Below are 23,283 nucleotides of genomic sequence, written 5' to 3' on the forward strand. Positions count from 1 at the left end.
CACCGTGTCAAATGCTTTTCGGAAACCTGCCTGTTACCCTTCATCCATAGTTAGCAGGGCATCATGCGAGAATAGGGCAAGCTGTGTTTCGCACGAGCGATGGTTTCTAACACCATGCTCATTAGTTGACACAAACTTCTCAGTTTCAAGAAAATTTATTATATTTGAGCAGGCAATATTTTGGATCCTGCAGCAAACCAATGTTAGGAATATTGGTTTGTAGTTTTGTGGGTCCGTTCTTTTGCCTTTCGTATATAAAGGTGTCGAGTCACCTGCACTTTTCTCCAGTCGTCTGGAACTTTGCGCTGGGTAAGAGATACGCGATAGATGCCAAGTTCCTCATCTCAGGTATCTCTTCACACAATACAAACAAAGCAAGCTCCCAATTGTCCGGATGCTCATTATTCGTTTTGCATTGTGTCCGTGTACAGTTGGGCAATATTTGAAAAAATAAAAGTGAATTCGTAAGTACTCTGTTACAATTAGAAGGAGTAAAACTTCCTGGCAGATTAAAACTGTGTGCCCGACCGAGACTCGAACTCGGGACCTTTGCCTTTCGCGAGCAAGTGCTCTACCATCTGAGCTTCCGAAGCACGACTCACGCCCGTCCTCACAGCTTTACTTCTGTCAGTATCTCGTCTCCTACCTTCCAAACTTTACAGAAGCTCTCCTGCAAACCTTGCAGAACTAGCACTCCTGAAAGAAAGGATACTGCGGAGACATGGCTTAGCCACAGCCTGGGGGATGTTTCCAGAATTCTGGAAACATCTAACCAACGAAGCACGACTCACGCGCGGTCCTCACAGCTTTACTTCTGCCAGTATCTCGTTCCTACCTTCCAAACTTTACAGAAGCTCTCCTGCAAACCTTGCAGAACCAGCACTCCTGAAAGAAAGGATACTGCGGAGACACGGCTTAGCCACAGCCTGGGGGATGTTTCCTATTAATGGAGAGGTGAGGTCCAAAGATCCATAGGAATTGAGGAACTTTGTCAGAGTGGATGTGTCTAGTTTTGACAAGCTGCTGAGGATCATACATGACGGGATTTGGGCAAGTGACGGTAATGAGGGAAGCTATTTCACAATAGTGCGAGTGGAAAGATGCTAAGAAGTTATTACAGTCCTCCCTGGCCGTGGCCAGGACGACTGCTCTGACATTTGCGGCTATTCTCTGAACACTATCTTCCTAGCATGTTGACATAATACGACAGATACACTCGACTGAAACAAGTGTGGTACTTTCACAAATTAAGGACACACACGCACGCGCACACACACACACACACACACACACACACACACACACACACACACACACACACACACACATACCGAAATAAATTTTATATGCACATTCACATAGACCATATACACCGTGTGATAAAATGTTTTTCTTATTAGGTGCATTGTGCTGGCACCTACTGCCAGGTACTCCAGATCAGCGACACCAGTAGTCATTAGACATCGTGAGAGAGCAGAACTCACAGATTTCGAATGTCGTCAGGTGACTGGGTGTCACTTGTGTCACACGTCTGTATGTGAGATTTCCACACTCCTAAACATCTCTAGGTCCACTGTTTCCGATGTGATAGTGAAGTGGAAACGAGAAGGGACACGTACGGCACAGAAGCGTACAGGCCGACCTCGTCTGTTGACTGACAGAGACCGGCGACAGTTGAAGAGGGTCGTGATGTTTAATAGGCAGACATCTATCCAGACCATCACACAGGAATTCCAAACTGCATCGGGATCCACTGCAAAACACGTGACGTCACGCCGCGGCGCGGGAGCGCGCGAACACGGAATTTAGCGGCAGTCAGTAGCGAGCCAGTGGGTGTTTTGGACCTTGCATCGAGCTACGGACCCTCTTGAAGATGTCTCCCGCAGTCGGAGACGAAACGTTGGGAATTGACACAGAATTCATCAACCGATCACGGCATAACATCCCAGATAATTATAATGGACATGAGTACTATGACAGTTAGGCGGGAGGCGAGAAAACTTAGATTTTACAGTCGAGCGGCTGCTCGTAAGCCACACTTCACGCCAGTAAATGCCACGCTTGGTATACGGGCCGTAAACATTGAACGATTGAACAGTGGAAAAACGTTCTGTGGAGTGACGAATCACGGTACACAATGTGGCGATCTGACGGTGGGGTGTAGCGCCAACAGTAAAATTCGGAGGCGGTGGTGTTACGGTGTGGTCGTGTTTTTCATAGAGGGGCTTGCACCCCTTGTTTTGCGTGGCAGTATCATAGCACAGGCTTACATTGATGTTTTAAGCACCTCCTTGCTTCCCACTGTTTAGGAGCAATTCGAGGATGGCGACTGCATCTTTGAACACGATTGACTACCTGTTGATAATGCACCGCCTGTGGTGGATTGGTTACGCGACAATAACATCCCTGTAATGGACTGGCCTGCATGCAGTCCTGACCTGAATCCTATAGAACACCTCTGGGATGTTTTGGAACGCCGACTTCGTGCCAGGCCTCACCGACCGACATCGATACCTCTCCTCAGTGCAGCACTCAGTGAAGAATGGGCTGCCTTTCCACAAAAAGCCTGCTAGAGTGGAAGCTGTCATCAAGGCTTAGGGTGGACCAACAGCATACTGAATTACTGCATTACCGATGGAGAGCGCACGAACTTTTAAGTAATTTTCAGCCAGGTGTCTGGATACTTTTGATTACATAGTGTAACTCATATTTGAACATTTGCAGAAGTACCTTGTTACGGTACAGCGTATCTAGAGTATTATATAGACACTTTCCTTGCTGTATGCTTCAATAAGCGCACTCATGTTTTCTTTGTTTCGTTTCATTTTTACAGTAAGAAGACATGATTAGATATACAATATTTCTCAATGCAGTACAAAAAAGAGAATTTTGAATTGTTTAATTACAGCATTTATAAAAATTGCTCTGAAAATGTTGGAATATCTCGTGCAATAGCCAAGAGTCCTCAAGAGTCTGCTGCCCACAATTGTAAACAATAACAAGCAAAAAGCCCGCTCGAAACGCTGAGTTCTGCGCATGCGCGCTACCACCACCACCACCACCACCACCACCACCACCATCAGTACTACTACTAGTACTACCGCACAAGCGCGGATCCACGACAGAATAGAAAGGTTCTCTTTTCTCGCCCGCGCGGCGGATAAACGGTCTGCTAAAATCTGCAGCTAGGCAGAAGGCCGTCTACCCCTTACTTATATATGGTAGGCTTTGGATAATACTCTACTGACTGAGCGATGGCGACAGTCAACAAGGCTGCTGAGACTTCTCCGACAGCGCGACTGCTACGGTCGCAGGTTCGAATCCTGCCTCGGGCGTGGATGTGTGTGATGTTCTTAGGTTAGTTAGGTTTAAGTAGTTCTAAGTTCTAGGGGACTGATGACCACATAGTGCTCAGACCATTTGAACTTCTCCGACACGCTGTTTGATAGTGCGCGGAATACCGGCACTTTTCCGACCGCGGATAGTCCGAACTTTAGAAACAGGCTGGTGCGCGTGTAGTAGATTCAGGCTAGGCACGGAGGCGGGCGGCCACGCCCAGGCCGCGTCTTTGGCAAAGGTCGGGGGTTCGAGGCCCGCCTGCTGTGACCCGCTACAGGCGCGGACCGGTTGTGCTGGCTGGCTTGCTCCCGTTTCCACGGCTTGATCCCAGCCCTTACATGGACCGCGGGAGTGGACACCTGACAGTACAGAATTATTGACGGTAGGCGAGTCTGATGGTGCAAACAATAGCAGCTATATTACACACCAGAGTGTTGGAAAGCCACCGCAGCCTCAACACGTACTTCGTCATCTCACGCCTAAAGGCTGGTTCACACTGTGCCAGTGTTTTGGGAGGAGGAGATCAGTGTTTAATGTCCCGTCGACAACTAGGTCATTAAAGACTGAGCACAAGCTCGGATTAGGGAAGGATGGGGAAGGAAATCGGCCGTGCCCCTTCAAGGGAACCATTCCGGCGTGTGCCTGAAGCAATTTAAAAATACCTACATCAGGATGGCCGGCCGCAGGTTTGAACCGTCGTCCTTCCGAACGCGAGTCCAGTGTGCTAATCACTGTGCTGTCCCGCTCGATGCCACTGATTTAGTCAAGGGCCAACTGACTTAGTAACTGAAATTATCTAAACGACATTGTTTCGTGTACAAGGTGTGAGGAAAGTAATAAGACTTATCACTACGAGCGATCTGGCAACACTGTGTTGTTCTACTTGTATAGACAGGTTTATTCATCCTTTCCAGATGTTCAGTCCGAGTTTCAGCTCTGTACAGCCATCATGAGATTTTTTTAGAGCGTCATCAGTGACGTTGCGTTTTTGTAGCGCGTCACGAAAATGAAACTGCGGCATTCAGAGCAACGTCATGCTGTAACGCCGGAAATGCCCTTCCCCATATTTCCATCTATTGTACTATAAATTTTTTCCTTATTTTGTAACCTGAAGATATGACATTTCTGTGTCTTTATATATTGTAATTGTTTTACAATTTGTATGTATATATTTATGCATTTATGTCGATGTATAATTGGTTTGTTTTGTAAACTTAATTTGTATTTTTACGCTGGGTCTTGCCTAGGGAAAACTATCCTATCGAACGATTACATCGATAGGTCGTGTGGAGAACCAAAGTGTTTAGGATCTTGGGTAGTGTTCACTCTGCCACGTGGAGCGCGGGCAGAGCAGAGTCTGGCTGGAGTAGGGCGGTGGAGGTGGTGTGTTGTGTGACGCTCCCGCAAGTTGCCGCGCTTTCGGGGTTTGGCAGCATGTAATTGCGCTCGACTTGCTATGATAGTTTCAGACACAGTTTCGCGGACGGGAAGCATTAGCTGGCACACATCAAGAGCCCGTTTCCCCTGGTGACCGTGTCGAGAAGAAGGCGCGCCAACATCCAGCTTCTGCAACAGCGACGGCCGACAATAAGTGATTGTCGCCACCTCCTCGATCGACGACTTCAAACCTTCAATCAACCAACAAGGAAGACTGAAAGCACGTTAAGTTTTAGAACTGTATGGCAGACCTCAGCTTTTCAAACTGTTCCATTTGCATCACTAAAATACAGCAACTTAGCATGAACCTTTGTTGCTCATTGTCCCAATTGCATTACCAAGCAGGGTCCCTTCCTTTTCCGAAATGAACCTGAGTGTCGTTGAAATTCAAACGCCAGCATTAAAGTAATATCATTCCATTTCACTGCTTCAATTTCAAAGTTCAGTTAAAGTATTCATAGCTGGCTACAAAAAACAAACAGAACTATATTTAGATTACACAAGCACAAATTAAGAGTGCGAGTTTTGTTACCATATTTTAGCTTACCTGTGACTGCAGCTCAGCTTGGTAGGTACTATATTTTTTACTATTGTTAATTGTTCAAAATCATTTAATTCAAGTTCAAAGTTAAATCTCTTATTTCTAAATTGTGTAGATTCAAGTTGCTTTTGAGATGATTGTTGAGGTAGCCCAAGACTAACCATATTTTATTTAATTTCGTAGTGTTTCAGAAACAAAGTTCACTATTAATTTCAGTCACTAAATTAACTTTCAATTTTCCGGTTTTCTTAATTCTTTTGCTAAATTAAGTCAGAGTGTAGCGAAATTTATTACTTCTGACAAACATTCAGTTTTCACACAACATGTGTCATCCTTCAGTTGCCACGCTTTTAGTGCTAATTATATGTGCATTAACCTTTCTTTTTCAGTTATTATAATAGTTGCTCATAGGACTGGCGACCGTAATTTTCCCCAAATCTCAAATATCTAATTAACGCCAGTTAATTGTTAACGTAACGACCGCACATTTACTTTCTTTATTAACTTAAACATTTTTAAAAATTAATTTCCACCAATTTCATTTGCATTTTTCCTTTAATTTAGATGTAACCCTTCCACCCTCTTTACCGACAGATTAACTTCGGTGACGATTGCTTTTCCCAAATTTCCATGAGGTACACGTCGTTTAATTTTTCACTGTCATTAAGGTCGATAAGTGAGGGGGAGGTTACAATGCCATTAAGTTTTGCGTTACGCTTGGGGAATCCGCGAGTGTGAAAAGTTGAATCAGGTCTGTGGGGAACATTTCTTATCAAGATTACAAGTTTTTCGTCGGTACAAATCATTTTTTGAGCGTCGAGAACAGGTTGAAGATGAACCGCACACCGGGAGACCTGGAATTTAAAAACCGACCGAAAACGTCGAACGTGTGCATGCTCTTGTGAGACTGTTGCTCCAGGAAAAAACTGTCAACCATGTGTTTTACAAAGATATCCATAAAATGCTTAGGAAAACGGTGAATCGAATGAGATCGGACATTGCAGACAAGTGGATGTTGCATCAAGACAACGCCCCGTGTCACACAGCCACTTTAATCACGGAACTTTTGACCTCGAAAGGCATTCCTGTTGTTCTACAATCCCTCTATTCATCTGATCTGAGTCCTCGTGATGTTTTTCCTTTCCCGAAATCGAAAAATGTCTTAATGAAGTCATTATAGAACTCGGGAGAGCATTCAAAAGAACGTGGCCGACATGTTAAAGACCCGACCAGTTGAAGCCTTTCAGCGCTGCTACCAATACAGGGAACAGCGAGTCTGCCAGTGTACAGGTGCCGAGGGGAACTTCTTTGAATGGGACAAAAGTGTTGTTTGGGAGGGAATAAAAGTTTTGGTAGGTTAGAAATCAGCCTCATAACTTTTCTCATTACAGCTCGTAATCGGTAAGTAAAACAGTTTAGTAGGTAGTCCAGGTCACCTACCAATGACGCGCCCCTGGACACGTGTGAAAACCTTCTGATTAGTAGCGTGCATTATTGTCTGTCTTCGTTCCGCCCTCTCTTTTCAGTCAACTGTTTCTTGTGGATCGGCGTCATGGCTCGTTGGAGTGACGATACAACTGTTAACTTAGTTTCCCTTTATGTAGATCTGGAGTGTTTGTGGAACGTGAAATGTCCACTGTACAAAAGTAAAGCAGCCAAGGTAGCCGGAATTACAGAGCTGTAAAAGTCGGTAGGAATACCGGGGTTTCAGGGGGATGAGATTAAACAGTGTTAAAAGCATCAGGTCGGTATTTATTGTTTATTTTTAGATTCTGAATACTGCACTACAGCGAGCAGATCGGACCTACACTGTAACATTAATAGTGCGGTTTTAAAATTATCACATTGCATATTCCTGAGAGATCTACCTACTCCCAAGAACAGCAGAAAGTGAAGGTAACAATATCATCAGTATATGCGCTGATGCAGTGTATGTGCGAAATATTAAATGGTTTAAGATATTGGACGAACGTCTCGGAAAGCTGGACATGGAAATTAAATTAAGTGAAGGTAGATCGGTAATCTAATAGTTAACCAATCGAAATATGTTTGTCAGGGTCCTTGACACACAACCAGTAGCAAGAAGGTACCCCACTTCCTGCAGTTTACTTTCTGTAAGTATGGCTTCTCTCACATAAGTATCAATACACTGGTCTTTCCTACACACTTTTTATAATAGAACAATGAAGCAACTTTCCACATTCGCATGCCCGACGCAGATCTTAGCGAACACTCCGCTCTACACTGGAAGATTCACTCTGAAAACAATACTCTAGGCTGAGGGTAAGCTGTTCCTCGCAGTTCCTTTCTTCCGGAACTGCTAGTCCAGCAAGGAATGCAGGAGAGCTCCTGTGAGGTTTGGAAGGTAGGAGATGAGGTACTGGCGGAAATAAAGCTGTGAGGACAAGTCGTGAGTCGTGCTTGGGTAGCCTTTGCCCATTAAAGCAAAGGTTCTACACTACAGGCCATTAAAATTGCTACACCACGAAGATGACGTGCTACAGACGCGAAATTTAACCGACAGAAAGAAGATGCTGTGATATGCAAATGATTAGCTTTTCAGAGCATTCACACAAGGTTGGCGCCGGTGGCGACACCTACAACGTTCTGACATGAGAAAAGTTTCCTACCGATTTCTCAGACACTAACAGCAGTTGAGCGGTGTTGCCTGGTGAAACGTTGTTGCGATGCCTCCTGTAAGGAGGAGAAATGCGTACCATCACGTTTCCGACTTTGATAAAGGTCGGATTGTAGCCTAACGTGATTGCGGTTTATCGTATCGCGTTGGTCGAGATCCAATGACTGTTAGCAGAATATGAAATCGGTAGGTTCAGGAGGGTAATACGGAACGCCGTGCTGGATCCCAACGGCCTTGTATCACTAGCAGTCGAAATGACAGGCATCTTACCCGCATGGCTGTAACGGATCGTGCAGCCACATCTCGATCCCTGAGTCAACAGATGGAGACGTTCGCAAGACAACAACCATCTGCACGAACAGTTCGACGACGTTTGCAGCAGCATGAACTATCGGCTCGGAGACCATACCTGCGGTTACCCTTGACGCTGCATCACAGACAGGAGCGCCTGCGATGATGTACTCAACGGCGAACCTGGGTGCACGAATGGCAAAACGTCATTTCTTCGGATGAATCCAGGTTCTGTTTACAGCATCATGATGGTCGCATCCGTGTTTGGCGACATCGCGGTTAATGCACATTGAAAGCGTGTATTCGTCATCGCCATACTGGCGTACCCCGGTGTGATGTTGTGGGGTGCCATTGGTTACACGTCTCTGTCACCTCTTGTTCGCATTGACGGCACTTTGATCAGTGGACTTTACATTTCAGATGTGTTACGACCCTTGGCTCTGTCCTTCATTCGATCCCTGCGAAACCCTACATTTCAGCAGGATAATGCACGTCCCCATGTTGCATGTCCAGTACGGGTCTTTCTGGAAACAGACAATGTTCGACTGCTGCCCTGGCCAGCACATTCTCAAGATCTCTCACCAATTGAAAACGTCTGGTCAATGGTGGGGGAGCAACTGGCTCGTCACAATACTCCAGTGACTACTCTTGATGAACTGTGGTATCGTGTTGAAGTTGCATGGGCAGCTGTACCTGTACACGCCATCCAAGTTCTGTTTGACGCAATGCCCAGGCGTATCAAGGCCGTTATTACGGCCAGTGGTGGTTGTTCTGGGTACTGATTTCTCAGGATCCATGCACCCAAACTGCGTGAAAATGTAATCACATGTCAGTTTTAGTATAATATATTTGTCCATTGAATACCCGTTTATCATCTGCATTTCTTCTTGGTGTAGCAATTTTAATGGCCAGAAGTGTATATTGGAGTACCAGTCCAACAAATAATGTAATTTGCCAGGAAGTTTCACCCATGAATCGTGTTTCCAGATCAAATGCCACAACAGGAAAGTACTCAATATACCACTTTAGCAACTGTTTGCATTCACTTCCAACAGATAGTCAACAAAACACTTGACAAAAGCATGTAAGTAGGCGTCCACGCAGGGTACGGTGGGCGATGCGCAGTGACCAATTTTCCTCCAAAGCGCTGGGCGAGTTCATTCGGTTATTCGGAAGGGAAGGCGGTCAGCGTTTGTCACCTTTCAGTCGGTCGGCGATGACAGAATCGAGAAGCACGCCCTGAAATCTTTCTCAAACGATTTTACAGAAACTACTCGGCAAGAAATTTCACTTTTGCGTTGCTTATAGCTTTAGATGTCCGGTTCATGATCACGTGCCCATAATTTCGTTAACGGTCATAGTTACTGTGATATTTATGTCGAAGTAGGACACTGCGCCAAATTCGAAAAAGTTTGCCATGAAAAATAGGGGTCGCTACGATTCAGCGTTTGGTGCATGATACATAATATGTTGCTGCATACGAAATTCAGCTAACATACTGAATACAGGGTGAGTCAGGAGGAAAGGTACATACATGTTTTGACGGATGATACTACTGGTGATTTTGAACAGAACACTTCTAATAAACATATGCCCTTTTCTTAACCGTCTCTGGCTAAACCACTGAAGACAGCTAGGAACGGGAAAGGTGCAGGTGACGGTAAATTGAGACACTGTTATGTTATGGTTTGTTTAATTGTGTACGTTTCCTCCCAGAATATGTTCAAACAGTCCACTGTCAACTGCAATGCATGTTGCTGCTCTTATAGACAGGCATTGTGTCGCCGATCGGAGCAGTTTTGCATTCCTTTACCTGGACACAAGCATGTAAAATACGAGCGAGAAGTTCCTCTCTTGTGTCCACTCTGCGCCTGTAGACGTCACTCTTCAGCCACCCCTACAAACAGTAATCCAATGGGGTAAGATCCGGTGACCTCGGTGGCCAAGCAATGACTCCACAGCGACCGATCCAACGACCAGGATACGTTGAGTTGAGATACTGTGTCACTGGCCGTACGAAATGTGTACGAGCTCCGTCATGCTGAAAGTACATACGAGCTCGTCTTGCCAAAGGGATAGTCTCCACGTATTCTGGTAACACATTTTGAAGAAACTCAAGATACCGTTTCCCAGTAAGATGGTTATCTAAAACAACTGGACCGATGAGTTGGTCATCAATAATACCGCACCACACGTTACTGGGAAACGTCGTTGAAAATTCGTTTCCACAGTAGCGTGCACATTTTCATTTGCCCGTGCATGGCAGTTGCGCGTGTTGTTGATTCCGTTGCGGGTGAATGTTGACTCATCAGTGAACAGAATACGTGGAATTAATAGCTCATTGGCAATGATCCATTGACAGAATTCTTGCTGGGGGGGCAGCATCTCAGTCATGCAGATGTTTTTCAAAATGGTTCAAATGCCTCTGAGCACTATGGGACTTAACATCTGCGGTCATCAGTCCCCTAGAACTCAGAACTACTTAACCCTAACTAACCTGAGGACATCACACACGTCCATGCCCGACGCAGGATTCGAACCTGCGACCGTAGCGGTCGCGTGGCTCCAGACTGTAGCGCCTAGAACCGCTCATTCACAGCGGACGGCGATGTTTTTCAGTCTGCCGATGAAAGAGATACACACCGTGCTAGTGTACTGTGCGCGTCACTCGTGTTTGTGTAATACTAAGTTGGGCAGCAAATCTTCTAGAGCTAGTAGTAGGGTTGCGTTCCACTACTTGAAGAATGGTCTCAACTTCATTAAGAGTTTGTTGTACGGGACATTCAGAGGCAACATTTACCCTGGGAAGCGTACCACGCTCACGCCATCCGTAAAAAACCCTGCTAAACACCTTGCTATCTTGCACTCTGCGATTCGGAAATCGTTGTTGGTATTCTCGCACAGCAGCTGTGGAATTCACATTGGACAAACCATAGACAAACACCATGTCAGCAAACTCTGCATGCGTGAAGATCCGTGGCATTTTCACTACACAAAACTGTATTCGTTGTTCACGTAACAACACAGTAGTACCGTGCATTACGAGAAGCACTGTCGGACTGAGACTAGAGGTAAACAACTGCACCATGCGCAAGTGAACTGCGTACTGACACGGTTAGTTGGATTGGGTTGTTTTGGGAAGGAGACCAGACAGCGGGGTCATCGGTCTCATCGGATTAGGGAAGGACGGGGAAAGAAGTCGGCCGTGCCCTTTGAAAGGAACCATCCCGGCATTTGCGTGAAGCGATTTAGGGAAATCACGGAAAACCTAAATCAGGATGGCCGGAAGCGGGATTGAACCGTCGTCCTCCCGAATGCGAGTCCAGTGTGCTAGCCACTGCGCCACCTCGCTCGGTGACACGGTTAGTAAGGATGACGCTACACGTTTCCCGTTCCTAGTCGTTTTCATTGGTTTACCCGGAAACGATTAAGAAAAGGGCATATGTTTATTAGGAGTTCTTTGTTCAGATTCACCACTGGTATCACTCCTCAAAGCATGTACCTTTCCTCCTGACTCATCCTGTATTTCTTTAGACTTGGGTGGGGGGGAGGGGTCTATTTGTCACCAATCTCGATGAAATTGATCTGACGTAGCACACTCATTTGCCATCGCACCATGCTAGTGATAAAGCCAGAGTGAAATATTTACAACATTCCTCATATTTCATAAACGGTTTGAGATATAGAAATGATATTGTAGCAAATGATAGCATGAAAAGAGGAGAGTATTTTTCCATACAGTTATCATGCAAAACTTAATTATCTACCATGTTACTCCACCAACTACTGACTTTTTGGATGAAAGAATGTAATTTTTATGGGCCATCGATGTCTGGTGAAACGAGAAATGCTATGGGTTTTGGAACAACGTATGTTGAGACTTACAAGTTTAATTTGTATCGACTATGTGCTTTTTTATAAGCTACTGACCTTACCTTTCCTCAGTTCCTCGCTTGATAAACTTAATAAACAAATGTTTCAGAATTCTCTCGCAATTGCCTGTGCACAACGTGCTAGTGAGGTGCCACTGTGTAAATTCCGCTGTGTTATAGCAAAAGAAGCAAAATTTTAACATGGCAACAAGAGAAATGTCTAGGTTTTACTCAAAATTTGCCACTCATGACACTTCCCTGAAAGTTACAAATGGTTAACAAGCGGGCGAAAGTCAGTCGCAGCATTTTCAGTGGAATTCTGTTTCGATACCAATCAGAGCACAGGCGACATCACAATACGAATGTGGGCGTGCAGGGGTTCCACTTAATATTTAGAAAAAAAATGAGCGCTAGTTTCCATATATAACTTCCACTGCTATGAGTATGAATTCTGAATCCTCCCTGGTCATGCTGACAAAGTTTCGCGAATTTATTCATAAAAGTATAGACCATGGAAATTAAAATGTCCTGTGGTGCCTCTCCTGCACCCAGGCGGCTCGTTTGACGTCCCATCCCCTTAAGAAACCCATACCGTACAGCCAATACTCTTAACAGAGGAAGAACGAGCATAGTGTAGGCAGTGTCTTTAGCAGACCTGTTGCATTTTCTAAGTGTTTTGCCAACAGAACGAAGTGTTTGGTTTGCCTCCCCACCTCCCTTTGTGATCATTACAATTACAATTTAAGTTGTTCGTAATTGTAATTCCTAGGTATTTAGCTCAACTGACAGCCTTTAGATTCCTGTCATTTGTCGTGTAAATTTAACAGATTTTTTTTAGTACTCACTTGAATGCCCTAACAGTATACATTGTTTAGCGTCAGTTGATACTTTTCGCACAAAATGGAAATATTGTCTAAATCGTTTTGCAATCCGTTTCGATCTTCTGAAGACCTTACTAGATGGTAAATGACATTATCATCAGCAAACTATCCAAGACGGCTATTCAGCTTTTATCCCAAATCGTCTGCATAGATTAGGAACAGCAGAGGGCCTATAGCACTTCCTTGTGGAACGCCACATATCACTTCCATTTTTTCTCGATTACTTTACGTCAGTTACTACTGTGCCCAATCGAACAACTGAGACTATACACCATAAAAGCCGCTTGTGAGGAACGGTATCCGAAGCCTTTTGGAAATCTAGAAACATGGAATCAATTTGAAATTCCTTGTCGATAGCACTCTTAGTTCGTGACAGTAAGGAACTAGTTGTCTAACATTTTCCGCACCCATGCTGACTTTGTGTCAACAGATCGTTATCATTGAGGTAATTCATAATGTTCGAACACAGTATACGTTCCAAAATCCTGCGGAAAATCAACTTCAGTGATATAGATCCATAATTTATCGGATTACTACTTCTTCTTTTCTTGAGGACCAGTATGACCTGTGCAACTTTAAAATTCCGAGAGCGTACTTCCTACAAGTCGAAGTCCCCTTCACCAAAGCGAACACAAGGGAACACATTCGCAAACAATACGCAAGTGTGCACAAATTATGAGGCTATTACACCTTAAACGAGGGGTCTCCAAACTTTGGAGTCCGCGGGCCACATTGACTCCTCCACGAAGTCACAAGGGCCAAGAACTACCTAGTGGGAGTAAAGCACCCTAGGACTCCATGATCACCGTAATGTAAGGCTAAAGGAAAGATGAAATCGCAAAAATCTACGGTTGTGGGAATAGCTAGCACTGAAACGAACTACGATTTTCATTTAATTAAACAAATTTGATTGGTGGACGTACCTGACCGAAATTCTGGCGTATTTTATTCTGGCGAATTTCACCGACAAAAAAGTATGTCACTGCACATTCTTCACGAAAGCGTCCTCCAAATTAACGAAATCTCAAAATCATTGTTAGCAACACTATTACTGCAAGACGTAACAGAGGTAGAGTATGTCAACGCATTGTTACTTCAAGCGGCGCAACAATAAGTTTAGTTATGTAGTCTTGTAGCAAGTAGCAGAGCCAATGTCGCGGTGTATTGGTCGCGATAGGCCTCGAAACTCAATTGTTGGCAGTATAGGTGCCACCTCAAATATTTGGCGGGCCGGATACCGGGGATGTCCGGCCAGCTAACGCGGGCCGGTTTGCCGGCCCTCGCGGGCCGGTTTCGGCCCGCGGGCCGTAGTTTGGAGACCCCTGCTTTAAACCGTCGAGGATGCATATTCCTAGATATTTTACTGTCCAGACGTGGAAAACAATATTTATCTGTCATAACATATACGTAACATTACACGTGCGCCAGCTCTGGATAGCTTGCACTGATAGCATTTCGTCTTCACTGGTGTCATCTCCAGTGACTCCATTCGTGTGGGTTCCAGAGACCGCAACTCGCTGTTTACATTTAGCACGCCCGCGCACGCCGAGCGGCCAGAGTCGACAGGTGGCTGTGTCGCGTTGTCAGCCGCTCGCCATTGCTGGTTGGACGGCGTTTATCTGACTTTGGCGATGCGATACGATATGAGGGACACTCCCTGGCGAGCGACGCCGAGCGGAACCACGCCACGTCGCGTCCCTTGGAATAGCAGCAGTGTGGTGAGTAGCCAGCCTATTGATGCGCTTATGTGCAACGCAGCCCCTCACACTCCTGTTCTCTTATTTCATCTAAGCTTCTAGGTCACGAATCCCTGCTGTTACATCAAGAGTGGCTCGAAACCCACGCAACGAACCGTATCAAAGCGCGTCGGTGACGGCAAGCTGTCAAGTTGTGAAAGTGGAGGTGGTCTTTCCTCTGAACGGAGATCAGTGTCATCAGACTATGGGATAGTAGCATACACTCGACGAGGTAGGCAGGACTGGGTTGGTAGTTGGTAGAAGGAGACAACCGGTAACCACCCTTCCCCTTTCCAGGAAAAACTTTTCACAATTCTTCGGCAACTTGCATAGTAACATCGCAACTTGATTTATGCTCCCTTTCAGCATCTGACCTCTTTGTTTTTAGTATAGTAATTTATCTGGTTTCGCGTCAAAGTAAGTCATATACTAGATCTACATCTACTACTCCGCAAGCCTCCTGACGGTGTGTGGCGGAGGGTACCTTGAGTACCTCTATCGGTTCTCCCTTCTATTCCAGTCTCGTATTGTTCGTGGAAAGAAAGATTCTCGGTATGCCTATGTGTGGGCTCTAATCTCTCGGATTTTATCCTCATGGTCTCTTCGCGAGATATACGCAGAAGGGAGCAATATACGCTTGACTCCTCGGTGAAGGTATGTTCTCGAAACTTCAACAAAAGCCCGTACCGAGCTACTGAGCGTCTCTCTTGTAGAGTCTTCCACTGGAGTTTATCTATCATCTCCGTAACGCTTTCGCGATTACTAAATGATCCTGTATCGAAGTGCGCTGCTCTCCGTTGGATCTTCTCTATCTCTTTTATCAACTCTATCTGGTACGGATCCCACACCGGTGAGCAGTATTCAAGCAGTGGGCGAACAAGTGCACTGTAAACTACTTCCTTTGTTTTCGGACTGCATTTCCTTAGAATTCTTCCAATGAATCTCAGTCTGGCATCTGCTTTAGCGACAATTAATTTTATATGGTCATTCCATTTTAGATCACTCCTAATGCGTACTCCCAGATAATTTATGGAATTAACTGTTTCCAGTTGCTGACCTGCTATATTGTAGCTAAATGATAAAGCATCTTTCTTTCTATGTATTCACAGCACATTACACTTGTCTACATTGAGATTCAATTGCCGTTCCCTGCACCATGCGTCAATTCGTTGCAGATCCTCCTGCATTTCACTTCAATTTTCCATTGTTACAACCTCTCGATATACTACAGCACCATCCGCAAAAAGCCTCAGTGAACTTCTGATGTTATCCACAAGGTCGTATATACTGTGAATAGCAACGGTTCTACGACACTCCCCTGCGGCACACCTGAAATCACTCTTACTTCGGAAGACTTCTCTCCATTGAGAATGACATGCTGCGTCCTGTTATCTAGGAACTCTTCAATTCAATCACACAACTGGTCTGATAGTCCATATGCTCTTAATTTGTTCATTCAACGACTGTGGGGAACCGTATCAAACGCCTTGCGGAAGTCAAGAAACACGGCATCTATGGCCCTCTGAGTCTCGTGGACGAATAGCGCAAGCCAGGTTTCACACGATCGTCTTTTTTAGAACCCCATGCTCATTGCTACAGAGTAGATTTCTAGTCTCCAGAAAAGTCATTATACTCGAACATAATACGTGTTCCAAAATTCTACAACTGATCGAAGTTAGAGATATAGGTCTTTTGAGGGTCTGCGTGTATCTACTGTATATACTGCTTATCAGTCAACGTGACGTAAGTGGTGGTGTTGTTGAGTATGTGAGCAGAAGGCGGGACTGTGTGTCAGCACACAACCTGCTCCTCTCGAATAGCACCAACTGCCGAGCTTAAGACCCTACCTGACGGACGAACCAATCGTAATGGTCTTTCACTCCGTCAGACACTAAGTGGTTTGGAATTTCGCCCATGATATTCGGCGGTCAGGAGATTACTTCTTCACCTCTACACCCTTTAAGGCACAAAGGACGATCAACATTTAGCAGCGCAGTGGGCACTGATTTATGTCAACCGGAAAAGTTGAAAATTGTGCCGAGCAGGGATTTGAACCCTGGTCTCCTCCTTAATACGCAGATGCTCTGACCATTTTTTTTTGTTGATCTCATTTTGCTCGTTATTGGCCGTTGTATTTGTTCGAGGCTGAAGTCCTATGACCCAGGTTCATTGTTGCATTCACTCAGCTTTTAATTACAGAGGGCAGCTAACGCTCTGACCGAACACGCTGAGCTACCGTGCCGGCAACCACTACGCCATCAGTACACGGAGGTCATCCCATCTGCACGGACTACCCTAGCACGCCTCCCGTCAGACCCAAATTCTTAGTTTACTCACACACAATTGACGTAGTGCCCCTGCCGATTGTCCTCTTTGCTCGTGGCGTTTCGCCAATTTCCGTAATACTATGAGCGTGGGGTGTATCTACTCTGAAGAGATCATTGGACAGCCTCGCGCTAATTGTATATGTGGTGTCTGTTCTTTTGGAGATGTCCGAAAGAACAGACACCACGTATCTACTCCCTTTCTCGAACCAAGTGCTTCAAGATGGAGTCCACGATCTAGACTCTTCACTGCCGAGCTGGGCATTTGTGTTTGCTGATGGGCAGCCTAATAATCTGCAACGAAGCTCTCCGATCGTCTTTAATCGAAAGAAAAGCCCAATTTTGATCAGACGCATTCTTTTCCCTCCTTCTCCCCTGTTCTGAAATTGCACCCTCCATACCCCTTCCCGAAAGTCATCAGGGAACCTTCGAAAACCATTTCCACTTCCTTTTTAAAAGTTTCTGTTTACATCAATAAAGCAAATCCAATCAGTTTTTACTTCAGTAACATCAAATCATTCCCAAAGATTTTTTACGAGGAACGATGCTATTTCTACTGACAAGACCATCTTATCTCAACGTACTGCTATCAATCAGTAGTTATCATTTTCTCTGAATGGGGTGTGTCGGACGAAGTTTCATATTACGTGAAATTCTCTCTTCAATTCAGGAACGTGAAAATCTTACTTTTTCTTGAACTTCAATTGGAGAGCTGCGATATGCTATGTCATTAGCACGCAAATAGCATTTGAACCTAACTTTATTTATTGGTGAATAACGAAACCAACCACAAATACTATTAAAATGCTTTATTTCATTACCATAACCGGTTGCGGAAATGTTAGCCATCATAAGATGGGCATGAATGCCCGAGATCGGATACTACACTGGCCACGCAGTTCTTGAGATCCAGTAGGAATTAAGTAACAATAGCTTTATTTGCCCAATTCAGCCTTGGAAAATACAAAAATATAATGCCCTTTTTTACAAAATTTCGGCTGCTGAATGTTTAAAACTGTTTACGCTCGGCTTTGGAATGCTGCAGCAAGACAAAATGTCCTATCCATTGCCACTTTATCCGCAGGTCATTGTCAGGAATATGCAGCCAGAGTCTTGAGTACCAGTTTTGACGTAACATAAAAAGAAACAAAACGTAATGGCAATTTATCACCGAAACCAATTACGTGGATGGCTCGATAAGTCTGGTAAATGTCCGTGAGAGAAATGTACATTTTTGTTGCGCCTTCGTGGTAGGTAAGCTTGATTGTTCCAATAATCGTATAAAGAATTTCAACAACGTACAGCGTACAGTCCATTGTTGATCGCCGTCTGAATTAGTCATTGTGTCTACTGCGACTGAAAATGGAGAAAACGGAGTCATGTGCTGTTATTAACCATTTTCATTTGAATGGTTGCCGCACAAGTCAAAACAGAACTGTATAAAGTTTATGCGCGCTCTGAACCATCACTGAAGACCATTTACTTTTGGATAAATCAATTTAAACGAGGTCGGACAAGCACAGAAAACGAAGCGCGGTCCGGCCCGAAGTCACCACAAAGGAAACGACCGACAAAATCAATGATATGGTAATACAAGACGCCGAATGAAAATTCTTGAGATTTCTGAGTCTGTAGGCATGTCAAATGAGCGAGTGCACGGAGAAAAAGCTGTGCACGAGGTGGGTGACCCGACTGATAACAACTGAGGGAAAGCGCATCCGGAAGGACATTTCAACACCATGTCTGGCGATGTTTAATAGCAATCTGCAAGACTTTTTGCACCAGTTTGTAACTTTTGACGAAAACTGGATCCATCGTTACACGCCAGAGTCAAAACGGCAGTCAAAATAATGGAGAAAGGCTGGTAAAAGTGCACCGAAGAAGGCAAAGACCATTTCGGCAACTCGTAAGATGATCGTCACTATTTTTGGGATTCTCACAGAATAATCGTCATGTTGTTGTTGTGGTCTTCAGTCCTGAGACTGGTTTGATGCAGCTCTCCATGCTACTCTATCCTGTGCAAGCTTCTTCATCTCCCAGTACCTACTGCAACCTACATCCTTCTGAATCTGCTTAGTGTATTGATCTCTTGGTCTCCCTCTACGATTTTTACCCTCCACGCTGCCCTCCAATGCTAAATTTGTGATCCCTTGATGCCTCAAAACATGTCCTACCAACCGATCCCTTCTTTTAGTCAAGTTGTGCCACAAACTTCTCTTCTCCCCAATCCTATTCAATACCTCCTCATTAGTTACGTGATCTACCCACCTTATCTTCAGCATTCTTCTGTAGCACCACATTTCGAAAGCTTCTATTCTCTTCTTGTCCAAACTAGTTATCGTCCATGTCTCACTTCCATACATGGCTACACTCCATACAAATACTTTCAGAAACGACTTCCTGACACCTAAATCTATACTCGATGTTAACAAATTTCTCTTCTTGAGAAACGCTTTCCTTGCCATTGCCAGTCTACATTTTATATCCTCTCTACTTCGACCATCATCGGTTATTTTACTCCCTAAATAGCAAAACTCCTTTACTACTTTAAGTGTCTCATTTCCTAATCTAATTCCCTCAGCATCACCCGACTTAATTTGACTACATTCCATTATCCTCGTTTTGCTTTTGTTGATGTTCATCTTATATCCTCCTTTCAAGACATTGTCCATTCCGTTCAACTGCTCTTCCAAGTCCTTTGCTGTCTCTGACAGAATTACAATGTCATCGGCGAACCTCAAAGTTTTTACTTCTTCTCCATGAATTTTAATACCTACTCCGAATTTTTCTTTTGTTTCCTTTACTGCTTGCTCAATATACAGATTGAATAACATCGGGGAGAGGCTACAACCCTGTCTCACTCCTTTCCCAACCACTGCTTCCCTTTCATGCCCCTCGACTCTTATAACTGCCATCTGGTTTCTGTACAAATTGTAAATAGCCTTTCGCTCCCTGTATTTTACCCCTGCCACCTTCAGAATTTGAAAGAGAGTATTCCAGTCAACATTGTCAAAAGCTTTCTCTAAGTCTACAAATGCTAGAAACGTAGGTTTGCCTTTTCTTAATCTTTCTTCCAAGATAAGTCGTAAGGTCAGTATTGCCTCACGTGTTCCAACATTTCTACGGAATCCAAACTGATCTTCCCCGAGGTCGGCTTCTACCAGTTTTTCCATTCGTCTGTAAAGAATTCGCGTAAGTATTTTGCAGCTGTGACTTATTAAACTGATAGTTCGGTAATTTTCACATCTGTCAACACCTGCTTTCTTTGGGATTGGAATTATTATATTCTTCTTGAAGTCTGAGGGTATTTCACCTGTCTCATACATCGTGCTCACTAGATGGTAGAGTTTTGTCATGACTGGCTCTCCCGAGGCCATCAGTAGTTCTAGTGGAATGTTGTCTACTCCCGGGGCCTTGTTTCGACTCAGGTCTTTCAGTGCTCTGTCAAACTCTTCACGCAGTATCTTATCTCCCACTTCGTCTTCATCTATATCCTCTTCCATTTCCATAATATTGTCCTCGAGTACATCTCCCTTGTATAAACCCTCTATATACTCCTTCCACCTTTCTGCCTTCCCTTCTTTGCTTAGAACTGGGTTTCCATCTGAGCTCTTGATATTCATACAAGTGGTTCTCTTCTCTCCAAAGGTCTCTTTAATTTTCCTGTAGGCAGTATCTATCTTACCCCTAGTGAGACAAGCCTCTACATCCTTACATTTGTCCTCTAGCCATCCCTGCTTAGCCATTTTGCACTTCCTGTCGATTTCATTTTTGAGACGTTTGTATTGCTTTTTGCCTGCTTCATTTACTGCATTTTTATATTTTCTCCTTTCATCAATTAAATTCAATATTTCTTCTGTTACCCAAGGATTTCTATTAGCCCTCGTCTTTTTACCTACTTGATCGTCTGCTGCCTTCACCACTTCATCCCTCAGAGCTACCCATTCTTCTTCTACTGTGTTTCTTTCCCCCATTCCTGTCAATTGTCCCCTTATGCTCTCCCTGAAACTCTCTACAACCTCTGGTTCTTTCAGTTTATCCAGGTCCCATCTCCTTAAATTCCCACCTTTTTGCAGTTTCTTCAGTTTCAATCTGCAGTTCATAACCAATAGATTGTGGTCAGAATCCACATCTGCCCCAGGAAATGTCTTACAATTTAAAACCTGGTTCCTAAATCTCTGTCTTACCATTATATAATCTATCTGAAACCTGTCAGTATCTCCTGGCTTCTTCCATGTATACAGTCTCCTTTCATGATTCTTGAACCAAGTGTTAGCTATGATTAAGTTATGCTCTGTGCAAAATTCTACAAGGCGGCTTCCTCTTTCATTCCTTCCCCCCAATCCATATTCACCTACTATGTTTCCTTCTCTCCCTTTTCCTACTGACGAATTCCAGTCACCCATGACTATTAAATTTTCGTCTCCCTTCACTACCTGAATAATTTCTTTTATCTCGTCATACATTTCATCTATTTCTTCATCATCTGCAGAGCTAGTTGGCATATAAACTTGTACTACTGTAGTAGGCATGGGCTTTGTGTCTATCTTGGCCACAATAATGCGTTCACTATGCTGTTTGTAGTAGCTAACCCGCACTCCTATTTTTTTATTCATTATTAAACCTACTCCTGCATTACCCCTATTTGATTTTGTATTTATAACCCTGTAATCACCTGACCAAAAGTCTTGTTCCTCCTGCCACCGAACTTCACTAATTCCCACTATATCTAACTTTAACCTATCCATTTCCCTTTTCAAATTTTCTAACCTACCTGCCCGATTAAGTGATCTGACATTCCACGCTCCGATCCGTAGAACGCCAGTTTTCTTTCTCCTGATAACGACGTCCTCTTGAGTAGTCCCCGCCCGGAGATCCGAATGGGGGACTATTTTACCTCCGGAATATTTTACCCAAGAGGACGCCATCATCATTTAATCATACAGTAGAGCTGCATGTCCTCGGGAAAAATTACGGCTGTAGTTTCCCCTTGCTTTCAGCCGTTCGCAGTACCAGCACAGCAAGGCCGTTTTGGTTAATGTTACAAGGCCAGATCAGTCAATCATCCAGACTGTTGCCCCTGCAACTACTGAAAAGGCTGCTGCCCCTCTTCAGGAACCACATGTTTGTCTGGCCTCTCAACAGATACCCCTCCGTTGTGGTTGCACCTACGGTACGGCCATCTGTATCGCTGAGGCACGCAAGCCTCCCCACCAACGGCAAGGTCCATGGTTCCTGGGGGGGATAATCGTCATACAGTACTCGAAAGAAGACAAAACCGTAAATGGATTCTATTATGCTTCATTGCTGGACCGTTTGAAACCTGCATTGGCTGAAACAAGACGAAGGTTGTCACGCAAACTAGTACTATTTCACCAGGATAATGCACCATCCCACACATCAGCGATAACAATGGCGAAAATGGATGAATTGGGCTTTGAATTCGTTCCTCACCCACGCTATTCACCAAGTGACCTATTCTTGTTCCCTAACTTGAAACTTTGGCTTACTGGGAAGAAATTTTCATCAAATGAGAAAGGGACAGTTGCAGCCAACCAGTATTTTTCAGTTTGACAGAACTAATTTTGCAGATGGGAAGAAAAAGCTGGAGAATCGCTGGACAAGGTGTAAATCCCTAAAGGAGACTTTTTTACCAGACTTACTAAACCACCCTCGTACATGTTCACAATTTAATTTATTCAATTAATAAAAAGTTAGCCTAGACATATATCAGCATTTAGCGTAACGTTCTGCACTGGCGGTTACCATTAAAGGTAAAATTGTAATGTAAACAGTGCAGAAATAGTACAAATGCTATGGCATGTGGCGCGCTATCTGGAAACGTAAGAGATGTAACGAGTAAGTAAAAACATCAGTAGTCCCAGCCACTAACTTTAAAATTCAAAGTTCTTACTTCTGTCCCAACGTATGAGATGTAACGAGTAAGAAAAAACACCAGTGGTTCCAGCTACTAACTTTAAAATTCAAAGTTCTATCCACGTCTGGTACTAGGATATTTTCTGGTTAGTAAAAGGTATTCACACCTGTCGGTATCTTGCATTTACCAAAACTGTATATACCCCGACGCTTCCATCTTCCCTCTCCACAACCCAAGTAACTGGCTAGTGAGGCGCTGCATCTGTACGAGGAACACAAGGGCACAGTTGTAGCTTCACCAGATCAATTTCGAATACAGCTGCTAACTGCGGACCCCTGTGGCCGAG

At 44.3% G+C, this 23,283-nt stretch overlaps 2 protein-coding genes across 2 annotated transcripts in view; one reads left to right on the forward strand and one right to left on the reverse strand.

Moving 5' to 3' along the window:
* LOC126195141 (UNC93-like protein MFSD11) overlaps positions 1–23,283 on the reverse strand; it is a 246,376-nt gene that overhangs the window by 56,204 nt on the left and 166,889 nt on the right. The gene's annotated exons all lie outside the window — the stretch shown is intronic.
* LOC126195139 (rho GTPase-activating protein 17-like) overlaps positions 14,605–23,283 on the forward strand; it is a 354,101-nt gene continuing 345,422 nt past the window's right edge. Inside the window, exon 1 of the mRNA XM_049933640.1 lies at positions 14,605–14,717. The gene's annotated coding sequence lies outside the window, so the exon portion shown is untranslated. The remainder of the gene's footprint in view (positions 14,718–23,283) is intronic.

The sequence above is a fragment of the Schistocerca nitens genome, chromosome 7 (assembly GCF_023898315.1).
Source record: "Schistocerca nitens isolate TAMUIC-IGC-003100 chromosome 7, iqSchNite1.1, whole genome shotgun sequence".
In the NCBI taxonomy this organism is placed as follows: Eukaryota; Metazoa; Arthropoda; class Insecta; order Orthoptera; family Acrididae; genus Schistocerca; species Schistocerca nitens.